Raw genomic sequence first — 27,284 nt, 5'->3', positions numbered from 1 at the left:
ACTAGTGAAGCCACAAGGGATAGTGGATAGTATTTTATTCTGTTTAATGTTTCTTACCATGTACAGCTTACATTTTTTCTTAAATATTTTCTATTTCACCCTCATGTAGGTGGGTCACTGTGTTACAGATCTGTTACTGTCTTGAGTTTGGGATGATTGAATTATTCATGCGGTGCAAAGTTGTGAAAGAGTTAAGTAGGTCATTCATGGAGAGTTGATGAAAACTGTTTATACCGTCATCATATATTGGTTGTATGGTACACATTTTAACAGGAAGTCATTTTAGAATTTTGTTAGTGTGTTTTAAATGCTTTCGTGTGTGTGTGTGTGTGTGTGTGTGTGTGTGTATTTTCTCGTCTCCATTATTTGAGAGTTTACTCTAGTTAAAATTTCACCATATTGAAAACAAAAGACTAAATTAAAAAAATTTAAAAAGCATAACACAAAAGATGCAGCGGAGTAGACTCTTCCCTTGATTCATATGCATGGCTTACATACATTAGAAGGAGTTATCTTGAAGTATTTTGCGTAACACTAAAATCTCTTTCATACATGCTTATTTAGTTTATTATAAATCTAATAAGATGTCTTTGGGATGTTAATATGCCCATTTAGAAGTGAAGTCAGAATCCTGGGTTATGATTTTAGGACCCTATTCAGGAAGGTACTTATGTATGTGTCTGACTTTAAGCATATGAGTATGCCTATTTACTTCAGTAGGCATAGTCACATTATTAGGTAACTTAACAGTTGAAGCCTTAACGATCAGTCAGGATTGAAACATGGTTACATTGTTAAGTTTATTTTTTGTTGATTAAAGTTAGAGTTATATAAGATTAAATCAAATCAATGAGAAGATCCAGGAAGTTAGAGAAGTGTAAAGAAATTCTGTGTTACGCCTTGGATTCTGATCAGTGACACACTTCTGAATTCTGGTCATTCACAAAAACTGCTGGTAGGAAGAAAAGGCCCCTCTGCGTGGTGATGTGAAAAGTGGAGGTGGGGTATAAGGGAAGGCCATGCCTGAATTCTTTTTTTGAGTAAACAATGAAGTTTTGTTCCCTTCTCCCACATGACTCCCCCAAAACAATATCTAGTGTGAAGCACAGATGCAGTTCACAGAACCTTCACAAAGTGTGCTACTTGTCAGCATTTTAACTTACGACCTTGTGAAATGACTGTACTCACTACAAAAATATGCTTTGTTTAGTCAGTTGAAAATTAATCACAGGTTTACGTAGGCTGATTTTGGTTTTGACTGATTTCCAGCACTGATGCAAATGTGACTGGCAACTATACTTAAAACTGCAAGGAAACTGTAGCAACTTCACATATGTTGAAGCCAAAGCATACCCCTGGATATATCTGATATTTGCTCACTGCTCTCTCAGAATTAAGTTATTAGAAATACAGAGCCTGATTCTGCAAACTATTGCTCGCATGAATAGTCTCTAATCGTGCAAGTAGCCCCAGTGAAGTTGATGAGATACATAAGTAAGTACTGCTGAATAGGTTTTGGCCCATGGATTCCAGGGGTAGGCAGCCTATGACACGTGTGCCAAAGGCAGCACACAAGCTGATTTTCAGTGGCACTCACACTGCTCGGGTCCTGGCCACCGGTCCGGGGGGCTCTGCATTTTAATTTAATTTTAAATGAGGCTTCTTAAATATTTTAAAAACCTTATTTACTTTACATACAACAATAGTTTAGTTATATATTATAGACTTACAGAAAGGGACCTTCTAAAAATGTGAAAATGTTTTACCGGCACGTGAAACCTTAAATTAAAGTGAATAAATGAAGACTCGGCACACCACTTCTGAAAGGTTGCAGACCCCTGGATTAGACAGAAACTATCCAAATCATTTTAAAAGCCCACCACAAAGAGTTTTATTATACTTAGTGAAACAGTCATTGCTACCCTTGCAATTACCATTTCCCCTGTATTGATGCGATATTTAATAGTGCACTGCCAAACAGGAATGGATTCACTTGGTCATTTAAAGCATTATTTTTTGAAGAGCTGGAGGAGGGGAAGATGGTGTAGAGAGAAGGTTTTATGCAATTTTATTTTTGCATACCAATGCCCAGGGGTACTTTAAAGGGAAGAGAGACACAAAAAGCTTCTGCAAGAAATATTAATAATCTTTATCGTGCTACATGGAATTAAATATGAGTTTGTTGTTAATAATCATTTGGGTTGCTAGGAAGTTTCAGGAAGAACATTTACAACATCATCTCAAAAAAAGTAGCAGTAGCCAATGGGCCAAATGTTGAGAACTCCATGCAATTCCGTGGGGTAACGAAGCGTGAAAGGTCAATATAATGGAACACCCCACCATCACCACCACCACCACCAGATTTTAGAGGTAGCGTAGTGTAATTTGGTGCAAGAAGATGAAAACTGCAAGAGCATCAGTGAGAGATTCTGGTAATCTATAAACAGAGTCTTTGTTAAATTAGATATTGAGGTGGTGGAAAAAGGGAATCGAGTGGCAAATGGTATATCACCAGTCCAAAATGGGGCATTGCCTTTTAAATTATTCTATACAGAGGCAGTAAAAGAGTAGCCACACACAACTAAAATTATTTTGCAGATTGAAGCACTGGTACCACTACTTCCAAATGCTCCCTTCCCCCATTAGTCCTCTTGAAGCACAACACTGACACAATTCTTTATCTCCTCACACAAGCCTGTTGTTGGTGCCATAACAGTACGTTCCCACAAACAGGTCTAACACATTAAAAATGCTTGAGGAGCAGGGATATGGCATGGTCAAGTGAGCTTGCTGTGGTGATGTACACTGACATAGGACAGAGCCATTCCGTAAGGGCACTGTATGACATGTGCGTTTGCACCTTGACAGGTGTCTGCATTGATCTCTGTTGTTGTGTATGGTGCAGTTGTGTCTGTTCAGTACGATAACTGCCTCTGACATCTGCTGAGTTTGACAGTATTTTCCCTGGGGGAGTTTGAGATCCAGCCTGCATCAGACCTTGCCTGTCAGTTATACTACTGTGCACTGCCCTGACTTTGCACCCATCACTATGATAGCATTATTTTACACGGTGTTCACTACAGTACTTTTCAGCCGTTTAGCATACCACTATACCTGTTTACATCCTGTGGGTTCATTTTGCATTCACTTTGCAGAATTTGTCCTAATAATGGCTATAGCTAATTAAACATTTGGATTGAGGCAGACATACATTCCCCTGTACAACTGGTGGAAAACACTGGGTGAAATGCTGGCCCCGTTGAAGTCGGTTGCAAAATTCCCTTGATTAGGCCATGCAGGTGAATGAAGATAGACACAGGGATGGATTTAAGTAGCAGGCTTTAACTTTATTAATTTAGCACCCACCCACAGTGTAATCTGCTCCATCTCCCTGACTCTTGCATACCAGGCATTTAAAGTGGGTCAGTTTTCTGGGTTACAAGGTTTTACCATATAACTCAAAACAGGCTCTGCTCCGCTTACCCGTAGGGTTCAGTTCACTCTTCTGAATCCTCCTTCCCTCACGGGGGATGGAGATTACCAAAGAGGGACCTTGCTCTGCAATGACTTAAGGTCTCCCCTTCCCCCATAGCCACGAGTCCACCATCAAACTCCCAGGGCTCTTTTAGATCTGGGAGCTGGATCTTTTAGCCTTTATCCACACTAGACACTATTCACAAGTTGCGACAACTAAACATTCCTACAAATTACTAATATTAATTTCGGAGTCCTGCTCTTATTTAACCTAACTACATGAGGCTGTGGGGAAAGCAAAAAACAAAAACAAAAAAACACAAACCTATCAGGCCACTGCCAATTTAGCCCCACTGGGAAAAATTTCTTCCTGACCCTTGAAACAGGCAATCAGTGAGACCTGCAACATTTTAAAAAACATGCTACAAGTATGGGGAAGGAGAGTGGGGCAGTCTCTAAAAGACCCAGGCAAAGGTTTATATTAATGAGGGGGAAGGAGGAGTGAGGGACCAATCAGCTCTCATGTCCTTTTGGCTGGCCAATGGCAAGTTGAAGAGTCCCTGTGTTAGAATAATAGAATCACAGGGTTAGAGGGGACCTCAGGGGCCATCTAGTCTAAACCCTACATGATTTATTGTGTCTAAACCATCCAAGAGAGATGGCTATCCAGTCTTCTTTTGAAAACCTCCAGTGGAGGAGCTTCCACAACCTCCCTAAGCAATTTGTTCCATTGTCCTGCTGTTCTTACAGTTAGGAAGTTTTTCCTGAGTTTTAATCTAAATCTGAAATGCTGTAGTTTGAACCCATTGCCTCTTGTCCTGCCTGCCCTCTGTGGAAGAGAGAACAACTTTTCTCCATCTTTTTTATCGCAGCCTTTCAAGTATTTGAAGATTGTTATCATGTCTCCCCTTAAATTCCTCTTTTCCAAACTAAATATACCCAGTTCCTTCAGCCTTTTCTTGCTTTCCATCTCTTTGATCATCTTTGTCACTCACCTCTGGATCCTTTCCGGTTTCTCTACATCCTTTCTATACATTGGTGACCAAAACTGGACATATAACTCCAGCTGTGGCCTAACCAGTGCTGTGCAGAGCACTACTATCACCTCCTGTGATCTGCATGCTGTCAAGGTTCCTTCCCCACTCTGAACTCTAGGCTAGAGATCTGGGGACCTGCACGAACCCCCCCCCCCGCCCCAAGCTTATTCTTACCAGCTTAGGTTAAAAACTTCCTCAAGGTACAGACTTTGATTTGTCCTTGAACCCTATGCTGCCACCACCAAGCGTATTAAAGAACAGGGAAAGAGCCCACTTGGAGACGTCTTCCCCCCCAAAATATCCTCCCAAGCCCTACACCCCCTTTCCTGGGGAAGGCTTGATAAAAATCCTCACCAATTTGCATAGGTGAACACAGACCAAAACCCTTGGATCTTAAGAACAATGAAAAAGCAATCAGGTTCTTAAAAGAAGAATTTTAATAAAAGAAAAAGTAAAAGAAAAACCTCTATAAAATCAGGATGGTAAATACCTTACAGGATAATCAGATTCAAAACACAGAGAATCCCTCTAGGCAAAACCTTAAGTTACAAAAAGACACAAAAACAGGAATATACATTCCATTCAGCACAGCTTATTTTACCAGCCATTTAACAAAAGGAAATCTAACGCATTTCTAACTAGATTACTTACTAACTTAACAGAAGTTCTGATGCTCCATTCCTGTTCTGTTCCTGGCAAAAGCATCACACAGACAGACAGACCCTTTGTTTCTTCCCCGCTCCAGCTTTGAAAGTAACTTGTCTCCTCATTGGTCATTTTGGTCAGGTGCCAGCGAGGTTACCTTTAGCTTCTTAACCCTTTACAGGTGAAAGGGTTTGGCCTCTGGCCAGAGGGATTTTATAGCACTGTGGACAGAAAGGTGGTTACCCTTCCCTTTATATTTATGACACATGCAACCTAAAATTGCATTTGCTTTTTTTGCAACAGCATCACATTGTTGGCTCATGTTGAAGCTGTGATCCACCACAACGCCCAGGTCCTTCTCAGCAGTGCTGCTGCCAAGCCAGGTAACCCCCATTCTGTATTTGTGCATTTGGTTTTTCTTCCTGAAGTGCAGCACCTTACATTTCTCTGTGTTGAATTTCACTTTGTTGTCTATAGCAGAGATGCCCAAACTTTGCCAGTTGTGCCCCCACACCAGTAACTGACTCTGCCCCCTCGCCCCCCCCCCCACTACTGCACAGCCAAGGCTTCCTCAGCAGCAGAGCTTGGGCTGACGCGGAGCTGGGGGCAGAACTCAGGATGGGCCAGGAGCTGGGGCTAGGTGCGGAGATGGTCTGGGGGCAGAGAGGAAGTGGGAGCAGAGCTGGGTGGGGGTGGAGTAGGGGGCAGGGTGGAGCCGGGGCTTGGGGAGTAGCAGGGTTGTGGTGGAGCTGGGCTGGAGGCAGAACAGGACTGGGTGCTGAACAGGGTTGGGGGAGGAGCTGCTCTCGGGTGGAGCAGGGCTGTAAGCGTGGCACTCTCTCCACACTCCCTACGGGAGCTGGCCTGGGCTCCACCACACAGGGGTGGCATGAGACACCCAGTGTTGCTGCTTGCCTCCCCTAGGCACCCCACTGGTCTATAGCCCACTTCTACAGTTTATCAAGATCCCTCTGAATTCTGATTTGTTCTTAGTAAATCCTGCTGGCTGCTGGTGATCATCCCTTCATCCTCCAGGTATTCGCAAATGGAATGTTTTATGCTTTGCTCTAGTAGCTTCCTAAGTATCAAGGTGAGACTCACTGGTCTGTAGTTCTCTTCCGTTCCCCCTTTTTGAAGATGGGCACTATGTTAACCCTTCTCTAGTCTTCTGGGACCTCACCTGTCGTCCATGGGTTTTCAAACCTTGTTGCCAGTGGCGCCGAGATTTCTTCAGCTAATTCCTTCAGTAACCTGGGGTGAATAGCATCAAGCCCCGCTGATTTGAATTTATTCAAATTGGTCAGAAGATATCCAATATGAGCTCCTTTCCTCCATATCTTTTCTGGGTCTGTCCACCACACAGCAGGTCCAATCTATATCCCACCTGGTGAGATGAGTGGGTGGCAGTTGACTTCAGTTGCTCCAGGATTTCATTCAGTATCTCTTGTGATAAAATCAGAATGACTAGGGAAGTATGAAATTAGAACAGATAGAATGAACATCAATTACGTGAATTTTCTTTTCCTGTTATATTTTGATTTTCATCAGTCATTTTGATTTGTAATAAGCCAATATAAGGAAGATTACACACAAGGCTGTCTTTGTTTGTTGAAACTTAGTTAAGTTGAAATGAGAATAACAACTGTGCCATGCACAATGGGGGAATTCTCTAAGGAGAGATACCTTGCCCTCGCTGAATACTGTGGTTGCCATTAAACTGTCAGCAGTCATCATACTGTTGTTTTTGAGATCCCACAGTTATTCAGATATACAAATAATAGGAAATAACTGTGGTGTGGTGACTGCTGCCTTTCCAGTGATGACCTTTGTACTTTGGTAGTCTCCTTCTCTGGTACACAGAGCGTTGGTCTATAGGCCCTGGAATCCAGCAGTGGTTTAAAACCTAGTGACCCCAGCTGTATTTTATGGATCCCAATCCAGCATGTCTGATTCTGAGGTAAGAAACCCAACCCAAGTCTTGTGAACAAACTTGCTAGGCAGACCAGCTAGCTTCAGTTTACACTACAGAGTTGATTAAAAGGCTTTATAAACTACTCTCAATAGTGAGTAAAGGAGAGAAAGACTATGGGTATGGGCTAGAGAGGATGCTGTTTATCATGTTTTAATTATACTGTTTGTGCCTTCAGTTGGACTCATTGTTAGTCTGAAATCATCTGCTGTGTTTTATATTCTAAAATGTTGTTAATTGGTTACCTAAAGCTGCAAATCCTGGCTGTTCCACAGTGACCAAAACTAACTTTCTGTGTTTCTGTCCAAAATTCTCTGCTTATGCGAAAGCTACCTAAGCACTTAGTAAAATAGAACAAGCACTAGTGAAGCACCCAAGGGGTGCTGTGTTCGATATGGGAATTCAAAGCAAAAACATGTAAATGATGTATCTTGGTGTAGATGTATTCTGGTTTTTACTGAACAGTGACTTCTGTTCAGGAATTCACGGGCTCTTACGGATTCTCTAAAATTAAGCAGATGTGTGTACTGTAGCTGTTCAATAATGTCATCAGGCATTGGGAACCCTATTTTGCAGGAGCTAAGTGTCTTTTCATATTTGACATGGTCCAGTAATATTGCAGAGCTTTGCTGCTTCACTAGATAGTTGATTACTGTCAGCAGTTTCTAAAGCCTTTTAATACTGCTGAAAGAATAGATAATGAGTGTACAATGCACAGTGCTAGAATGACAAAACAAAGAATGGATATTTAAACGTTGATGCCATTTAGTTTCCAAAATAATTACAATTCATGTGGTTTTATTGGCTTTTACAAGTTTGGAATATAATTCTTTATTGTTCAACCTGTATAAAGTATCATTCAGCATGAACACCTTTCAGCATGAAATCTATCAAATGTTTTAACCACAAAAAGTGAAAACACACATTACTTTGAATATTGTCATCCGTTCATTTGCCAACAAACTCGTTGGTTTATGAAATACTATCAGAAGGAATTAAACAGTGCAAATATTTTGAAAAAGAACATACATTTCTGGTGTTAAAGTTTACACTTGAAATGTTTTAAAGGCTTTGCAAATACAAATAAATTATTAACATACTGTGGTGGCTAAATGAATCAATGAACTACATACAGAGGTGAAAGTAAGCCGGTACACCTCAGTACGGCAAGAACCGGTGCACCGTACTGGGACCGGCTTTCCCAGATGGCAATTTAAAGCCCTGGGGTAGTGGCGGCGGGGCTCCGGCAGGGATTTAAAGGGCCCCGGAGCTCCAGCCCCCGCTACCGCCCCGGCCCTTTAAATCCCCGCTGGAACCCTGCTGCCAAAGCCCTGGATTAGCGGCTGTGGGGCTTCGGTGGGCATTTAAAGGGCCCCAGGGCTCCAGCCCTCTACCACCCCGGGGCCCTTTAAATCACCGCCGGATCCCGCCATCGCTCCCCTAGGGCTCAGGCGGGGATTTAAAGGGCTCAGGGCTCCGGCAGCCACTACCACAGTGGAGCCCCAGGCCCTTTAAAGCTCTGCCAGAGCCCTGGGGTAGTGGTGGCAGCCGGGAGTCCCCAGGGCTCCTCAGTGATTTAAAGGGCCCGGGGCTCTGCTGCGATTGCGGCAGCTGGAGCCCTGGGCCCTTTAAATCACACCTGAGCCCCGGGGCTCCCAGCCCCCTCTGCAGCTAGTGGCTTGGGGGTGATTTAAAGGGCCGGGGGCTCCCAGCCACCACTACTGCAGCTGGATCCCCGGTCCCTTTAAATCTTGATTTAAAGGGCCTGGGGATTTAAGGTCCCGCCTCTTCCGGTTGAGGCCATGCCCCCTGCTTAGGACTCCGGTGTACCGGTAAATCCTTTAACTTACTTTCACCCCTGACTATATATTGTGTTTGGCAAAAATAATATAAAAAGTTACATATAAACAAGCACTGGAGGTTAGCCATTGAAAATAATATTATTTCTTCTAGCTGTGTATATCCTTTGAAAGAATACATGTTTTAAAAGTAGGAAACAATATGAATTTTGGTTACTTATTTTTCATGGAATTCTGTACTAAGTAAAGCAGAGTGTGAACATAAATTTGAGATTTTCATGAAACTTTGAGAAAAGAATAACTTAAAAGTATAGATCACAACAGCTTTTGCAGACAAATTTCTTTTGTGTGTATATATATGTGTGTTTATATAATACATCTCTCTTCTCTGTTGGTATCATAAATTGTTAATGCACTGTAGTATTTACATCTTAAACAGAAACAACACTGATTGACTTTAAAGTATTTCTTCTACAAAGAAAATAGTAATTTACTGTAGCTTTGTTGTGATCAATCAGTGCTTCAGAGAAAAATATTCTTTTCTGTTTCAAATAAAGTATATCAAGAGGTGAAATAGAGTTAGTGGTCACAACTATCTCTGATAAACATTTGTTCTCATGTCAAAACTTTTACGTATTTTGTCAGAGTCAGCGCAATTGATTACCAGCAGGAAAAGGGTGACAGTGATATTACCGGTTATGGCTGAGACACTTGGACTAGTTCTTCCTCTTTTTACCGCATTCCAAACAGAATCTTTTAGTAATGTGTAAGCAGTTCTATCCTTTCCTCTCCTCATCCAGAACCTCTCCTTCATCACTGCTGCAAATGTGATTTGCTATATTCCGTTTTAGCAACTGTTTTAAATTTTGGATCACACCATGGTTTCCAGACTATTTGCACCTTAATGTGTAAACTGAATAGTTTTAGAATTCCAGACATGTTGTATGCTCTGGGGTACAACTAAATGAGGAAGCCAGGAGCGCTAGGAAATTTATTTTTAAAGGAGCAACTGTAGGACCCAGCAGACAAGTCACCAGACCTACAGGACTCTGGTTACAAACCTTCCAGATACTGGGTATCGTGGCACATTGTTTGCTAAGGGCCTGAATGACAGATGACTTATTTACCAAACCGATTTAGATGTGAAAAGAGGTCATTCCCTTATATTGGTATAAGGGAATTGTCAAAGTTTTAGGATTTTTTTTATATTAAAAGGATCAATTTTCACATCTTTGGTTAAAACATTATTTTTCCTCATGACTTAATCTATGGTGTATAATCTTTCTGTACGGTGTATCCTGATACATGTGTCTGAAGGTCAATAAAATGAATTATAGCATATTTACAGAATTATGTGGGGAAAATGTATGCATAATGCTTGCCTGAATCCAAATGAGCTGTAGAAGATACCATACCTTTATGAGCATTGCATTCCACAAATATTTTAGAAATATTAACTGAAAACATCTAGGAATTATGCTCTTGAATGGTGCAACAGTTTTTAAAAAATCAGATGGTTTATTCAAGCTGCTTAGAGTGAATAAGTGCAACAAATAAATGAATTATTATGCTTCTTTCTGAATGAAATATTTTTGAACTAAAGTTAATTCTTACATTATTTTATGTTTTACTAAAATATTTTATTTCTTTTTGACATTCACTTTATACAGGTTGTCTTAGGTTATGCCTATAACTTATTATAGAAATAGATATTTAGTATTTTATAAGGTTGGATAAGGATACACTTTTGTTATTAGATATGCATTACTGGGCATAAACTTTGTTGCACATATCTTTTTTATGAACACTAAAATGTAAAAGGAGAATAAAATAATTCGGTAATAAGGTTGTCTTTTCATGTTTTGGTAAAAAGGGCATCTGTTGTTTTTTTAAATTATATTGTTAGTGACTTATCCTACCCATTTTTATTCTTGAACATAAAAACAAATTTTGTGTAAGCAAACTCTCTTTAGGAAATCCATTGAAGGGTTGAGATTCCTTCTTGCATGATTTATTGTGAATGGCGAATATATCCTATCTTCCTCAGGTGCTGTTTTTCTGCATCTTCTCGGTTCTGATGGAATATACAAGTGGTGCTACAATTCTTGTGAGGAAATATGGAGAAAATGTGTTTTGAATTATAAAGATTGTTTAAAAAAGAGAAGCTAATAATGGAGTTCTTAAGATTATAATGAAATTCAAGAAAACATATCCTCTGATTGTATACAGGAAGTTATAAGAAAAGAGTGAATGTTTAAATTTTGCTGTGCTGTTTCAGAATGGTTGCAGCATAGTTAAAAATGAAGACTGTGAACTTGAGCCTACTCCCACTTTTTCAGTGTAAATTAGGAAGAATTCCATTGAAGTGAATAGAGTTATACCCATATAAAACTGGTGTAAATAAAGATAGAATTGGACCTAAAATTTGAAGCCATCAGTTTAACTGTATTGAGTACAGAAGAGGGCATTCCTAGAAACTGACTTGTCGTTTTGCCTATGAGAAGCAGAAAGGAAGGACAAGTCACATATATTTATGTATTTAAAAGTAACAACCGTAATTGTTTACATTCCTAAGGCTCTGATCCTGCAGATATTCATGTGCATACTTAATTTTAAACATGAGAGGACCCCTTTGAAATCACTGGCAATAGTCAAGCTGAAAGTTAAGTATGTGTCTAAGTGTTTTGCAAGATGCGGTCTAAGTAACTACAAGATAATACTATATTGCAACCCTGTCTTTCTCCCCTTCTCCCCATTCATACATACCTGTTTATTATCTTTCCTTGTTGTTCCATGTTGAATGTACATTATGCACTTTGGGGGGCAGTAGCCTTGTCTTTGTGAGGCACCTAGATCATCCTTTGGCAATTAAGAAACTATTAATAATAATGTGTGGAATTCTCACTATGCATTCCTTCAAATGCTCTTCTCCATCTGAGGGGTGGGGAAGCATGGCCAACTCTTGGGGGGCCAGGGAATGAAAAGCGCTTGATCCCAAATATGCTAGAGCTTAGCCTTTCCTTATCCTCAAGTGCACAGGGATATTTGACCAGCCGGGGGAGCCAAAAGGCTCTCATGGGGGCCCCTCTTCTTAATTTAAAGCCCTTCTGGGTATTCATGGGACATTTTTCCACTATTGCTGCCCTGCTTCATTCCCCGATAGTTGAGGTATTGCTGAGCTGTGTTTCCAGGATGCTGTGGGTCTCACTCATTACCTGTTTTTTGAATAAGGTAAGAATTTTTTTTTATGAGCCAAATTGGCAGGTGTCCAGAGGAAAGCTTTTCTTGTACCATTTTGAAGGTCAAATTTAGGTCAAAAGAGTAAGAATGGGAATCTTAATGGTAGGAGGAGTATAAGAATGTTTAGCTCATTGCAACTTACAGCCAGTGTCCAGTGCAGATAAAGGCTGAAAGGGCCAACTCCCAGAGTTAAATGAGACCTGGAATATGGCTGAGGGATCTTTTTTACCTGTAAAGAGAAGGGGACACATGAAGTCTTCATGGACTGAGATAACCATTGATACCATTTTCCCCATCACAAGGGTAGAGCAAGAGGATTCAGAGGTGATCATAGAATATCAGGGTTGGAAGGGACCTCAGGAGGTCATCTAGTCCAACCCCCTGCTCAAAGCAGGACCAATCCCCAATTAAATCATCCCAGCCAGGGCTTTGTCAAGCCTGACCTTAAAAACTTCTAAGGAAGGAGATTCTACCACCTCCCTAGGTAACGCATTCCAGTGTTTCACTACCATCCTAGTGAAAAAGTTTTTCCTAATATCCAGCCTAAACCTCCCCCACTGCAACTTGAGACCATTACTCCTTGTCCTGTCCTCTTCTACCACTGAGAATAGTCTAGAACCATCCTCTCTGGAACCACCTCTCAGGTAGTTGAAAGCAGCTATCAAATCCCCCCTCATTCTTCCGCAGACTAAACAATCCCAGTTCCCTCAGCCTCTCCTCATAAGTCATGTGTTCTAGACCCCTAATCATTTTTGTTGCCCTTCGCTGGACTCTCTCCAATTTCTCCACATCCTTCTTGTAGTGTGGGGCCCAAAACTGGACACAGTACTCCAGATGAGGCCTCACCAATGTCGAATAGAGGGGGATGATCACGTCCCTCGATCTGCTCGCTGTGCCACTACTTATACATCCCAAAATGCCATTGGCCTTCTTGGCAACAAGGGCACACTGCTGACTCATATCCAGCTTCTCGTCCACTGTCACCCCTAGGTCCTTTTCCGCTGAACTGCTGCCTAGCCATTTGGTCCCTAGTCTGTAGCGGTGCATTGGGTTCTTCCGTCCTAAGTGCAGGAGCCTGCACTTATCCTTATTGAACCTCATCAGATTGCTTTTGGCCCAATCCTCCAATTTGTCTAGGTCCCTCTGTATCCTATCCCTGCCCTCCAGCGTATCTACCACTCCTCCTAGTTTAGTATCATCCTCAAATTTGTTGAGAGTGCAATCCACACCATCCTCCAGATCATTTATGAAGATATTGAACAAAACCAGCCCCAGGACTGACCCCTGGGGCACTCCACTTGACACCGGCTGCCAACTAGACATGGAGCCATTGATCACTACCCGTTGAGCCCGACAATCTAGCCAACTTTCTACCCACCTTATAGTACATTCATCCAGCCCATACTTCTTTAACTTGCTGACAAGAATACTGTGGGAGACGTGTCAAAAGCTTTGCTAAAGTCAAGAAACAATACATCCACTGCTTTCGCTTCATCCACAGAACCAGTAATCTCATGATAGAAGGCAATTAGATTAGTCAGGCATGACCTTCCCTTGGTGAATCCATGCTGACTGTTCCTGATCACTTTCCTCTCATGTAAGTGCTTCAGGATTGATTCTTTGAGGACCTGCTCCATGATTTTTCTGGGGACTGAGGTGAGGCTGACTGGCCTATAGTTCCCAGGATCCTCCTTCTTCCCTTTTTTAAAGATTGGCACTACATTAGCCTTTTTCCAGTCATCTGGGACTTCCCCTGTTCGCCACAAGTTTTCAAAGATAATGGCCAATGGCTCTGCAATCAGAGCCGCCAATTCCTTTAGCACTCTCGGATGCAACTCGTCCGGCCCCATGGACTTGTGCACGTCCAGCTTTTCTAAATAGTCCCTAACCACCTCTTTCTCCACAGAGGGCTGGCCATCTACTCCCCATGCTGTGATGCCCAGCGCAGCAGTCTGGGAGCTGACCTTGCTAGTGAAGACAGGCAAAAAAAGCATTGAGTACATTAGCTTTTTCCAGTTAAATGCTCACTATGGGAGTGAGGGGGCTGGACAGCTCAGATTTGCAGCCCACAATTTAAAATCTATCCCCTCATCTGTGTCTTAATCCCCTGTCTATCCTGAGAAATAGAAAGTGAAAGGAAGTTTGAACTCTGTGTGCTATAAATTTGCTGAATACAGAATAGGAATCCAGCAGTAGTTACATAAAATTGATAAGACATAGTTCTGTAAAAGCAGGTGTCATAGCCATCAGGTGGTTGAGCTGAATAGACTGCTAACATGAAAGATGATATAATGCACAGTATGCATAAAGATTGTGTGTGTCAAAGTTATATCTCAGTGAGAAAAGTGAAGAAATTGTGCCCCTATTGAAAGGAATGAAAAAGAATGACCATACTGTGTAATTATTTGAATAGCATGAATACAAGTGCATAGTACAATGAAGTGTGGAAAACATTCAGTAGCAGTGTGAAGGAAGTCTGTGGGAGATGCAGCAAGCGTGGACTTTTGGTAAGTGACTTTATTTTCCCTACAATAAAAACAAAGCTGGGGGAGGAAATCTATTGTGATGCCATCTCTTCGTAAGGCCCTTTAACTCTTAAACCTTTTTGAATACTGAATGAATTTTGAAGATTGCTGTGTCATTGTTTGTTGTTGATGCCTTGGCACGCCTGTGTGTGAATCAAAAGCAGTGAAGGGGAACAAAAATACTAAGAAGTCTCTTTGGTTAATTTTATTTGTATTTAAAGAACTTTCTTCTGCCTAAATATATATAGCCAAATGTTCCCCTCTACAGCACAGACCCCTTGTTTCCCATCCTTGCAGAGGTGCTCCCGGGGATTGGGCTCCCATAGGAGGGAGGAGTGGAGTTAGAGTTAGGATCATGGGAATGACTTTTCATTGTGGCATTGCTCCCACCTGGTGTCATGAGAATTCTCAGACATGTTGGCTGGGTACTAATTTGTAGTAGTTTCTTCACTGAAGAGTGAAATGCACATACCTCCAAAGGGTTAGAGAGAACTGTTAGGATCATAAACGAGTGAACACATTGCCAGCATGGCTCCTGCAGGAATCTCGCTGTGTGGGATGCTGCAGGCAGAGGGCACGTGACATTTGCTCAGATGGCCCTGGCATCCAGTAGTTTCCTTGAGACCATTTGGTTGGGGAGGAAGTGCAGGGGGCAAACATTGGTAGATGCCATTCTCATCTTATGGAAAAGTGATGATTATGGACCTGATGACTTTTCGGATGTATGAGGCAGATGTCTCATCTTTTACAAATAGGAGCAAATTCAGTTCAGTTTTTGTGTGGTCTCTTTTTTCATGTCTGTAGTTATTTGCAGACACAATGTAGGTCACTTGGTAGTTCAAATATCTGACTGCACCTTCAGATCAGGTGCTTTGATAACCAAGTGACAGTAATTACAGGTAAGAGAAAAGCCACCCAGCTTTTGAAATTCTGGACCCTAATGTCATTAAAACAGTGAAAGGAAATTGAATAGCTGTCTTTTCTTCTGCTCTGTAAGGATAGTTAGAGTTAGTTAGGGTTTAATTATATTTGTCATAATAATCCACACTTCACTAGGTGCTGTTTTTTGTACAAATCCCATGACCCGAATACACAGAATGGTTCCTTTTAAAACAGTATTTTAATCATCCTTTTTTAATCCTTGTGTTCTCTCTCTCTTTTTCCCTATGGCATTCAATATCTTGGTTAGTCCAGTGCCAGTGGGTGTTCAGTGGCTTGGGTAAACTCTTGCTGATTAAACATTTGGGAAAACGTATGTTTGAAGTTCAGAAAGTCTCAGTCATTCCTCTTATTAGCTTTGTAGTCAGAAATTCTGCTTTATGATATTGAACATCAGATTTGTTGCAGTTCCCCCAATGAACATTGTAGATATTAACTTACTGCATTTTTAATATTTCAAGACCTATTAGAAGAGAACCATAAGATTAGCAGAGACCAAAGTGTTTCTCATATGCCCTAGTACTCATACAAGGATTCTAAATGTGTCTGCCCAGGAATAAGTCTGTTCCTTATAGACTTGGCGAAAATTGTTTTTCAGTGTTATAGTATTTGTTTATTAATCTTAAAAATTGAAATTATTTCCCTGGATTTAGAAACTTAAATGGTTTTTAAATCCTTTTCTAATGCACATTTAATTCAGGTGGTGAATGAGAATTTAGCACTTTACATGACCTGGTAGGAGCATGTGTTGAGCTGACCTTGATTCTGAAGCATCACTCTGAAATAATTTGTAATTTATGTCAGAAAATTTATAACATGCCATTGGCAAAACACGACAACCCCAATCCAAAGAGAAAGGGCTAAGAAATCTTTGCAATGGTACAGCTTAGAACAAATTCAGAGAGACGGGGGCAGTATGCTTAATTTCACCAAGTAATATCACCACATTTTCTCAAACTGTGGAGCCAGACCCCATGGTTGCAGACTAGCCTATGTATGGGTGGGTCTTAAACTCTTGTCTTAATATTGTATTTACAAACTTGACAATAAGAAAATGCAAATCTCAGCATGAGATGTCCTTTTAGATTTCTTGTACTCTTGTTCCAACTCCCTTATCCAGGATTTCCCCTGTAATGACTGTGTTTGCAGGAAGGTGCTGTAGCACTGGCATTAAGAATATCTCTTCCTCCACTTTCAACATTCTCACTACTGGTGTCCAGACAGCCAGGAGCTGCTGGGAAAGAGAGAGCTGGTTGGAGGAAGAGATAGCAGATGGTAGGGAGGAAAAGTGTCATTTTCTAAAAGCTAAACTGTATTACACTGTTCAGCTACTAGGTGGCACAGTGGATAACACCTTACCTGAGCCGGTAATGGCTACAGGGCGCAGTGTAGTAAGATTTCTAACAGGAACACATCTGGTGCGTCTCTGGGATGGAAGCTGTGTAATCAGTCCATATCTGGCACATGTCATGGTGTCAGAAGCGAAGGAAGCCAAACTGATGCCAGAGGAGAACAGAAACAGAAAGAAAGCTGCACCAAATGTTGCAAGCAGAAAAAAAAACCCAACAAAGTTGATGCCATTTTTCAGTGCCCCAGAGTAAATCAGCTTTGTCAGACCTTCAGAATAGACAGATTGGAAGCAACTTTTTGCAAGATTTTGAATTGCTACTAAATTCCACCCGTAAACTGAAAACAGGTATGCTCTTTAGTGTATGCTATGGGGATGGGATGCAAGCAGACAGTATCTTTAAATCCTTTCCTTCACTGAAGACAGTCAGAAAGGTGACTATGACAGAGTTCTGGCTATGTTTGAGGCATACTTTATATCTCAAAAAAATGGAGAATTCAAGAACCAGGGGAATCTATGGCATCTTTTATTAGAGCTTTACATGCATTGGCTGACAACTGTGGTTTTGTGCCTGTAAAAGGTGAAAACATTAGAAATAGATTAGTTATTGCCCTTGCAGGTATAGTCTTTCATAACAACTACAATTAAAACAAACTTAACCCTATATACAGCTATTTAAATAGCAAGACAGTCCAAACTTGTGAAGCAGCAATACAAACTTGCCAAACCAGAAACTAATTTAGAAGAAGTAAACAGACACAGCATGAGTGCTAAAAGTAATTATCATAAAAACCTTGAGGCAAAGAGGTAGAACTCCCAGGCTAATTACAAAGCCTTCCAGATCAACTGCACAAGAAGTGGGAAAACTCATAGCCCAAGAGATGTACGTCCAGCCAAAGGCACAAGATATAATAAATGCACAAAATGTGGACATTTTGCAATTATTTGCTGACTCATATTACAGACAATTCAGAATAGTAGAGGGGAGGCTAACAAGCTCTTATGGGCTCAGCCAGCACTAGCCAGGCACACCTCTAAGGTTTGCTCTGCCTGGAGGGAGGAAGCTTAAAAAGGGAATCCTGCCACAGGATGGGGAGGTGACTACGGTAAGACTGCTTTGCCTCAGAGACTGCTGGCTTCGGGGATAGATCAACAAAGAGGAAAATGGTCACAGATCCTGCCACACCTGAGAATGTATGGACCAGGTATAAACCCGGGGTTACCAAAAGAAGGGGTTGGAGGCAGACCCTAACCTTGATCAGGGACCGTAGAGCTTGCAGATAAGCCAAACCCCAAAGGGGTACCCAAAGGACTGCCTAAAAGATTGAGCACCTTTGTCTTTTTCTTTTACTCTGATTCTCTCTCTCCCAGAAGATGGAGAGGGAAAGGCATCTTTTTTGTTTGGAGAATCCCTTGTATGCCACAAGTCTGGAGAAGGAACCAGCCCAAATTGTGGTCTGGTGGGGACTTGAGAGGCCTCACCCACCACAGCCTGCCTTATTATACTTTTACACTGGACTTCCCAGAGCTTATGTTACGTTCCTTTTTCCTCACTAGGATTTAACTTGCAATTTTTAAAAGATGCCTTTTTGTCTCTAATCGCCTCTTTTACAGTGCTGTTTAGCCATGGTGACGTTTTTTGGTCCTCTTACTGTTCTTTTTTATTTCTGCTATTTGGGGTATACATTTAGTTTTGAGTCTATTTATGGTGTTTTTAAATAGTCCCCATGCAGTTTGCAGGCAGTTCACCCTTTTTATTTCCATTTATCGAGCTTCCTCATTTTTGTGTACTTCCCCTTTTTGAAGTTAAAGCTGCTGTGGTGGCTTTCTTTAACATTTACCTCTCCTACAAGGATGTTACATTTAATCACATTATGATTACTACTATAGAGCCGTTCAAGAGCCATTGTTTCTGAAATATATCGCGTTTGATGACACACAGCCTTCCTGGAGAGTGAAACTGAATATTCATGGAAAGATTGTTTACTTAAAATTGACTTATCATCAGAAGGGATTATGTCCCATTAAACCATCTTAAAAACTGTGCCTCATGCCCTTGCTCCTTCTCAGTGAGCGACAAGCACACCCTCTACCTGTAATGTCTGGGCGAAGCCCACATATTCTCTCACTGTTCCATTTGCTGCTGTTTTCCATCCCGGACGTAGGCAGCTCGCAAACTTTGGCTCCGAAACTTTCTAATGGAGGAAGCCACGTGCGCAGCAAGATCCAGCTCTGGCGGAACCACCAGAGCGATGCCTGTCACCTACAGTGAGCACCTCACCTGTCCCCTCCCATATGGCACCGTCCAAGCCCCACCGCGTGCACAAGAAGCACAGGCATGGGCACAAGGGTGGCTCCCCAATTGGGACCACCTCAAAGTGCAGCGTTTCCTCCCCAAGCAGGGATCGGTTGGGTGAGAATTTACACGCAATAGCTGAAGATCTGACTTTGACTTCAGCACCAACTTCCAAGAAAGCATGCATAGAGCATCACTCTAAATGCCACTGCTCTCTGCCGGCCCCGTCGATTCCAACACTGGGACTCTCCACATCACTCCTGGCACCGTTGACCGCACCGGGTCCATCAAGCTCAGTGCTCCCAGTCCTGCACACTCCAGGTTGTTTATCCCCTCTTACACCAACAGCAGAGCTAATGTTACCCTATGCTGTACCCCACCACATTCTGGACCACCACTGGGCCTGAGGCTCCCTACTCCATCCAATGAACCCCTCGTAATTTGTTCCTCTGTGCCGGTAGCAACAAGCCAAGCCCCTTCTCCTGGTTGACAGTTGACTGTCCTCTGACATCACTGCTACCATTGGTACCACCTGCACCATCGCCTCCCCGTTCCCGGAACAGTTGGAGTCTGACTGGTCTTCTGAACCGGACACATCTCTCTCACCTTCTCACTCTTAAAGTCCAGACCCTCAGCACTGTGCCTACCCTCAGGACTAGTCACACTGCCAACCCTTGGTTCCGATACTCACGGCCCCTGCCTATGCATGGCAGCCCCTACTCATGGCCGTTTTGGGCCTCATGGGACCCTTACCATCATCGCAATGTGCGTCACCCACACTGCACCTCTCCAGTACATACGGCCACCCTCCAGGAGGAATGGTTGTGACCCAAGAAATCGTCTTGACTCTCAGATTGAGACCCGCAAAACCACTGATAACTCTTATAGACAGACCTCCCGTCATATTCAGGAGTTGTCTAGCACTCTTTGCCTGCACTTGGAGCTCAATCACCTCCAGCTGCTGGGATACTGTCAGGGATACCTAATCAAATTCCTTTCCTTCCCCCCGGGCCCTTTCCAACTCCACCTTCTCCATAATGAAGCCACCGTCCTCCTCCTCAAGGGCGCCATAGAACCTGTGCCACATAGCCACCATGTCCGTGGCTTCTAGTACCCCTATTTCTTCATTCCAAAGAAAGGGGATGGTATATACCCTATCCTGGACCTCCATGCCTTAAATAAATTCATCCCCTCCCTCCCCCACGGAGCCTCAATCACAGCTCTCGATATGAAAGATGCATACTTTCATATAGACATACATCCTGCTTATCACAAATTCCTTCACTTTGTGGTGGGCGATGCTCATTAACAGTTCCGTGTCCTCCCCTTTTGGGATAGCCACTGCCCCTCGCAAATTTACCAAGGTCTTTGTGAAAGCCTATATGCACCAACTTGGGCACACTCTATTCCCTTACCTAGATGACTGGCTTCTTATGGCACCCTCCTGCTCCCGCCTTTTGACCACCATATGCACCCTGCGCACCCTCTTTCAGAAATTAGGAGTATGCATCAATGAAAAAAAATCAGTCCTCGTCTCTACCTGCAGACTTACCTTTATAGGAGCATGTTTGGACTCCATGGCATCCAAAGCCTTTCTCCCCAGGGACCGCTTCACCACTCTTGTTGCCCTCATTACCATGCTCCGACATCATCCGTGTGCACGTGCCTGCGAATGCCTCTCCATTCTAGGACACATGGAAGCTTAGATTGCTGTTATACCACATGCCCACCTCCATATGTGCAGCCTCCAATATTGGCTCTGCACAGTCTATGATCTAGAGGTAGACTCTCTCACCAATCTGCTGGTCCTCCCCTCCACATACTGACCTCCTTCTGACGATAGTGCAACCCGTCCATGGTCCTGGTGGACATGCCATTCACACCCCCCACAACCACTGCCACCCTCATCACAGACGTGTCCTTAGTGGGCTGGGGCACCCACCTCGACAACTGCACAGCTCAGGGCTTCTGGTCCTCACGAGAAGCACAGATGCACATCAACATCCTTGAGCTCCAAGCCTTTCTAGACTTCCTCCGCTCCTTCCATGTCCAAGTACTTTCAGACAACATGACAGCGGTCATGTATATAAATGTATAGGGTGGTGCCCAGTTCCCCTCTCTGTGCGTGGAAGCCGCCTACCTGTGGAACTGGTGCCTCTGACACCAAATCACCCTACATACTGTACACCTCCCAGGCACCAGCAACTCTTTGGCAGACAGACTCAGCCATTCTTTCCACACCAACCACGAGTTGGAACTCCACGATCCCACTCTCCAGTCCCTCTTCTACCAATGGGGCATGCTCACTGTGATCTCGTTGCAACACCACAGAACAGCAAACTACCCGTGTTCCGCTCCCAAGTAGGCTTGGGCACAGGCTCTCAGGGCCATGCCCTTCTTGTCTCCTGGCCTGCACATCTACTCTATGCATTTCCCCTCATTCACCTTCTCCCCAAGGTCTTATGCAAAATACTCAAGGGTCGAGTGATGGTGATCCTTATAGCCCCCTCATGGCCTCACTAATATTGGTACACTGATCTCCTCCATCTCTCCGCTTGCCCTCACACCCCTCTCCCTGACATTCCCAATCTCCTGACACAGAACCATGGCCGTCTTCAACACCCTATCACGCTCCCTCTTCACCTCACAGCTTGCTATTTGGTTGGGGATCCACTGTAGACCTGGCCTGCTCTACACCTGTCCGCAGCAATGTCACTAATAGCAGAAAACGCTCTACTCAACCTGCTGCTCTGCCAAATGGCGTCGCTTCACAGCCTGGATGAGCCGAAATAACATTCCTACCAACTCTGTTTCCATTCCTACACTCCTAACCTACCTTCTCCATCTCCACCATTTGGGCCTGGCTCATTCCGCTATCCGAGTTAATTTAGCTGCTTTCAGTGCCTTCCTCCCTCCTGTGGATGCCTTCTCCATCTTCTCTCATCCAATGACCTCCAGATTTCTCTGGGGACTTCTCAATGTTTTTCCTCCCGTGAAACAGCCCTTCCCACCTTGGAACCTCAACCTGGTCCTCTCAGCCCTTACCAAACCCCCATTTGAGCCCCTTGTGACCTGTTCCTTTGCCCACCTCTCCATGAAGGTTATCTTCCTGGTCATCACCTCAGCATGTCATGTCAGTGAGCTAGCGGCCATGATGGCAGACCTCCCCCCCGCTACTGTCTTCCACCCCAAATTCCTTCCCAAGATGGCTTCTTCCTTTCACTTCAACCAAAGTATACACCTCCCAGTCTTCTACTCCAAACACCACGCCTCCTCCCTGGAGCACACCTTCCATTCCTTTGCGGTTCAATGGGCACTGACCTTTTACCTCCCCCAAACCCGGGCCTTCCGCACATCTCCGTGACTCTTCGTTGCCATCACTGAACGTTGCCAAGGCTCTGCCTTACCCTCACAATGCCTCTCCAAGTGGGTCTCCCACTGCACTGAAACATGCTATGACCTCTCGGGCACCACTCTTCCATTCAGGATCACAGCCCACTCAACACAGGCTCACATTGCCATGTTTGCCTTCATGGCAGATGTACCTTGGCAGGCCATATGCCAGGCAGCAACCTGGTCCTCTGTACACACCTTCTCCACACATTACACTATCTCACTCCATGACGATGGATGCTGTTGTCGGTCATGCTGTCCTACACAGTTGGTCTTCTTGAAAGCCCTCACGCCCGCCTCCTCCCAAAGTACTGCTTGCTACTCTCCCATGCTTGGAATCAACATAGGGACCAGCCCTTGAAGAAGAGGAGGAGGTTATTTACCATAACTGGAGGTTCTTCGAGATGTGTGGTCCGTATCTGGATTCCAGTCCCGCTCTCTGTCCCCTCTTCTCTGGGCAGAGCCATCCCTTGGGTAGGGCGAATCGGGGCGACCGCTCTGAGCCCAGCGTTTTGGGGGGCCCCACGAGCCGGTGCGATTGGCCAGGACGGTCAGTCTCGGAAGAGACGAATCCGTCACTTCAACCCCAGGCTCCACACCCCTGTAGGGATGGCCCTGGCTCCGGGTTCTCCTACCACCTGGTAAGAGGGAACTGGAGTGGCGTCGACCCATGCAGCCTCTTAAAGCCTCGGACGCACCGTGTGCTCGATGTGTGCGCAGGTCAACAGACACTACTATGAACAATTCCAGCTCTGGTGCATGGTGTGCATGCACGCCCATGCTTTGAATCCAGATAGGGACCACACATCTTGAAGAATCTCCAGTTATAGTAAGTAACCTTTGCTTACATGGGATAGTCAAGTCCAAACATGACAGATGAAACAAACATTTTGTCAACAAAATGGCAGATGAAATTCAGTGTTGATAAATGCAAAGTAGTGCATACTGGAAAACATAATCTCAACTATATGTAAAAATTAAGTTCTAAATTAGTTGTTAGTACTCAAGAAAGAGATCTTGGAGTCATCATGGATTGTTGTCTGAAAATATCCGCTCAATGTGCAGCAGCAGTCAAAAAAGCTAACAATGTTGAGCATCATTAAGAAAGGGATAGATAATAAGACAGAAAATATCATATTGCCTCTATATAAATCCATGATATGCCCACATCTGGAATACCGTGTGCAGATATGGTCACCCCATCTCAAAAAAGATATATTGGAATTGGAAAAGATTCAGAAAAGTACAACAAAAATTATTAGGGGTATGGAACAACTTCCGTACGAGGAGAAAAGAGTTTGGAACAGAGACGACTTAGGGGGGATATGATTGAGGTCTATAAAAATCATGATTGGTGTGGAGAAAGAAAATAAGAAAGTGTTATTTACTCCTTCTCATAACAAAAGAACTAGGGGTCACCAAATGAAATTAATAGGCAGCACGTTTAAAACAAACAAAAGGAAGTACTTCTTTACACAATGCACAGTCAACCTGTGGAACTCCTTGCCAGAATATGTTGTGAAGGCCAAGACTATAACAGGGTTCAAAAAAGAACTAGATAAATTCATGGAGGATAGGTCCATCAATGGCTTTTAGCCAGGATGGGCAGCGATGATCCCTTAAGGATGAGAGGGGCTCAAGAGGAAGTAGGCTGATGGGGAGTGTGTCTTTACTTTCCCCAAAACAGTGGCTACCAGAGCTCCTACTTAGAATTCTTGCATCTGGTAGGAGATTTTTATAAACCCTTCCCCTAAATCCCCACCTCCCCCCATTACACCTGCAAACTCTCATAAATGTACACAATTGTCATCCCCTTGGCCCTTCCCCCAATCACCTTTCCACACATTTCCCTGATCTCTGTTTTTGGCTACAGCAGTTTCCCCTGCAGGGCCATAGGGAAAATTGGCAACAACCCCAAGTCCTGACATATTGCTTGCCACCATTACTGCTTTGGGATGTAGGTCCTGTAAGGAAGTCTGGGTGAGGATGAAGTTGTGAAGGCTGTGGGAGGCAGCGTCCTTTAGACTGATGAGAGAGCAAAGATGGAAATAAACCAGTGGATGATTTTTGGAGGTTTAGGAAAACAAGGCCAGGAGAGGAAGTCAAACAGTGCTGAAGTAGTTTGCTCATTCTGTCCAACCCCTCATTACAATGCATATAAGAAATCACAGTTTTAAATAATTCCATACATGTGGATGAATTATACTGAAAAACCATGGAATTGTAATTTTGCCTTAAAGATTAAGGGCTTCAGTCTGTTCTTACTGAAATTAGTGTTAATCTGGAGTAACTGCAATAAAGCAACTCTGTACAGAATCAAAGTTCTGTGTTCAGTGGAGTTACTCTGGATTAGTTCAACTGGTGTCGTTCAGAACAGAATTTGACCTTTAACATTTGAGGTGTCAGCAGCTGAACACTGTTTACAATTAGAAATCCTGAATAGTGAAATCCAGCACATCTCTGTCATCTCCAGGTCTCACTTCAGACCGGGAAATAGCTGTCTGTCTGAAGTACCATTATTCTGATTATAATTGGGTTGACTAAAGTTATTGATTCATTCTAAAAATAAGGTAAGAGTGAGAGAATTTTAAAGCATAGCAAAGCATATGATCAAAACCATTAAAAAATCTTCTATATATTTTTAGGAAGTGTGTTGCTTTACGGTGTTGTTTGTGCTGGAACTTACACACTATGGAATATAGTATATATATATATAATAAAGAAAGTACACATGGAATTCCACAATTGCAGTTTTTTAAAAAAGTATTTTATAAAACATAATTTCCAATAACTTTGATACCAGAAATTACGCACAATACAATTTAGTACTACTAGAATGGGGAACTGTATTTACAGCGTTACCTGCATATTTATTTAGAAATGCAGGGCTACAACTTGGGTGAGAAGACAAAAGTTAAGAGTGTGGGGTTTCAGTGCTGATGGTCATAATAGAAGCATAATTATGGAACTGTATATTTTCTGATTGGGTTCAAATTGTACTCTACTGGCCTTCTCCAGAGATAGTATTCTCTCACTGTATAGTTTAAAATATTTTCACATTTTTGAAGTTCAGTCTTAATTTTTCTTCTGTTTCCATAAATCAGTTCTCCAATTTGGAAAATAACAATGTGCCTACCCATGAGCTACACTTACCAATACATGCTCCAGGTAGAAGTTTGTAATCAGTTGCTTTGGCAGTAGCATCTGAATAGTCCCAAATGGCATTTTTCTTGGGTTTCTTATATGCAGCAGCATTTATCCGCTTCTCTTTTGTGGTGCTACGGAGCTGTATTTCCTTTTCACATTATATTCTTTGGATTCAATACTTACTATGCATTTTGTGAGAATCTATAGTATATGCTTGGCATAAGTTTTATATGATGTGGAAGCAAGTATTTTATAGTAGAAAAATCCTTTCCCATCTGTTTGATGGAGAAATATACTGATCTTCATTTCAATAACTAAAATATAGACGGCAATAAATTCTGTATGTATGCATACCCTTGGAGAATAAAATTGAAACATACCCTTGTTCAAAAGCTTGATTTACAAGGAAAAAATAGGAGTTCTCATCAAAACAATAATGTATGCAGAAAATATCCTGAGGAAAATAGCAGTCAAGCAAATTAGCATTAAACAAGTCTGTTTAGTGGAATTGTGGATCCGTATCTCTGTGAATTGGAAGTTCATGTTTGCATCTTTTAAATTATTACATCAAAGTGTAATGTTTGCCCAGGGCTGGATTTAGGGGCAGGAGTGACCACCTAGAGTGCCAGGATTGGGGGGTGTCAGCTCGGGGTGGTGTTTCTGTTGTTAACAACAAAAGAGAAAATAAAACGTTGGAAGTAACATGTTTCAGGTATTCCATACGTGGATTCATTTTTCACTAGCCTCCTAGAATGTTCTGGACTTTTGTAGAATTTCATGGAACCTTCTAGTCTTTCTGAAAACTACAATCAGCCCCATGTGATGACAGAAACAGCAGTGAGAAAAATTGCATACCACAAATAGATATTGATCGAACAATTTTGAATAGGCCTGGGCAAAACTGACATTTCCAGAAAATGAGGAGATGTGATACTTCTCAAAATCATACTGTGAAAGAGTGCTCAAGAATGGTGAGAAACTGAATCAGCGTTGGCTAGTTTACTGTAAATCAACTGACAAAATGTTCTATTTTTGTTGCAAAATATTTGACAAAGATGCCAAATCATTGCTTGCACTTTCCAGGTACAATTACTGGCATAATTTAGCTGATGTTCTGAAGCAACCAGAAAAGTGACCCAGCCATTTTACAGCCCACTCCAAATGGATGGGGGCTGAGTCCAGGCTCAAGCTGAATAAATGCATAGACGCAGATAAACAGCACATTGTTAATGTAGAAACCCAGCACTGGAGGAACGTGCTCAAGCATCTGATCTTTATCATCCTCTTCCTTGCAAAGAATAATTTGGCTTTCTGGGGCTCATCGGATAAGTTGTTCCCAGACAGTAATTTCCCCAGTTTGGTAGAGCTCCTTGGGAAATATGCCACTGTCATGAGTGAGCACCTATGTTGAATATTTCATAAAGAAGCTAGGAGCCATTACTGCAGCAAAACAATTAAAAATGAATTGGTTG

The 27,284-nt window shown here is 42.7% G+C and overlaps 1 protein-coding gene across 21 annotated transcripts in view; it reads left to right on the top strand.

The window, feature by feature from the left end:
- The window catches only part of NRCAM (neuronal cell adhesion molecule), a 280,578-nt gene that overhangs the window by 126,841 nt on the left and 126,453 nt on the right, over positions 1-27,284 (top strand). For 20 of the 21 annotated variants that reach the window (XR_014713314.1, XR_014713315.1, XM_084641210.1 and 17 more), the window contains exon 3: positions 5,460-5,539. The exons of the other annotated variant lie outside the window; for it this stretch is intronic. The gene's annotated coding sequence lies outside the window, so the exon portion shown is untranslated. The remainder of the gene's footprint in view (positions 1-5,459; positions 5,540-27,284) is intronic. 21 annotated transcript variants of the gene reach the window in all.

The sequence above is a fragment of the Lepidochelys olivacea genome (assembly GCF_965140295.1).
Source record: "Lepidochelys olivacea isolate rLepOli2 genome assembly, chromosome: 1".
Classification (NCBI taxonomy): Eukaryota; Metazoa; Chordata; order Testudines; family Cheloniidae; genus Lepidochelys; species Lepidochelys olivacea.
The sequence above is the reverse complement of the archived record's forward strand: the minus strand, read 5'-3'. Positions and strand labels throughout refer to the sequence as shown.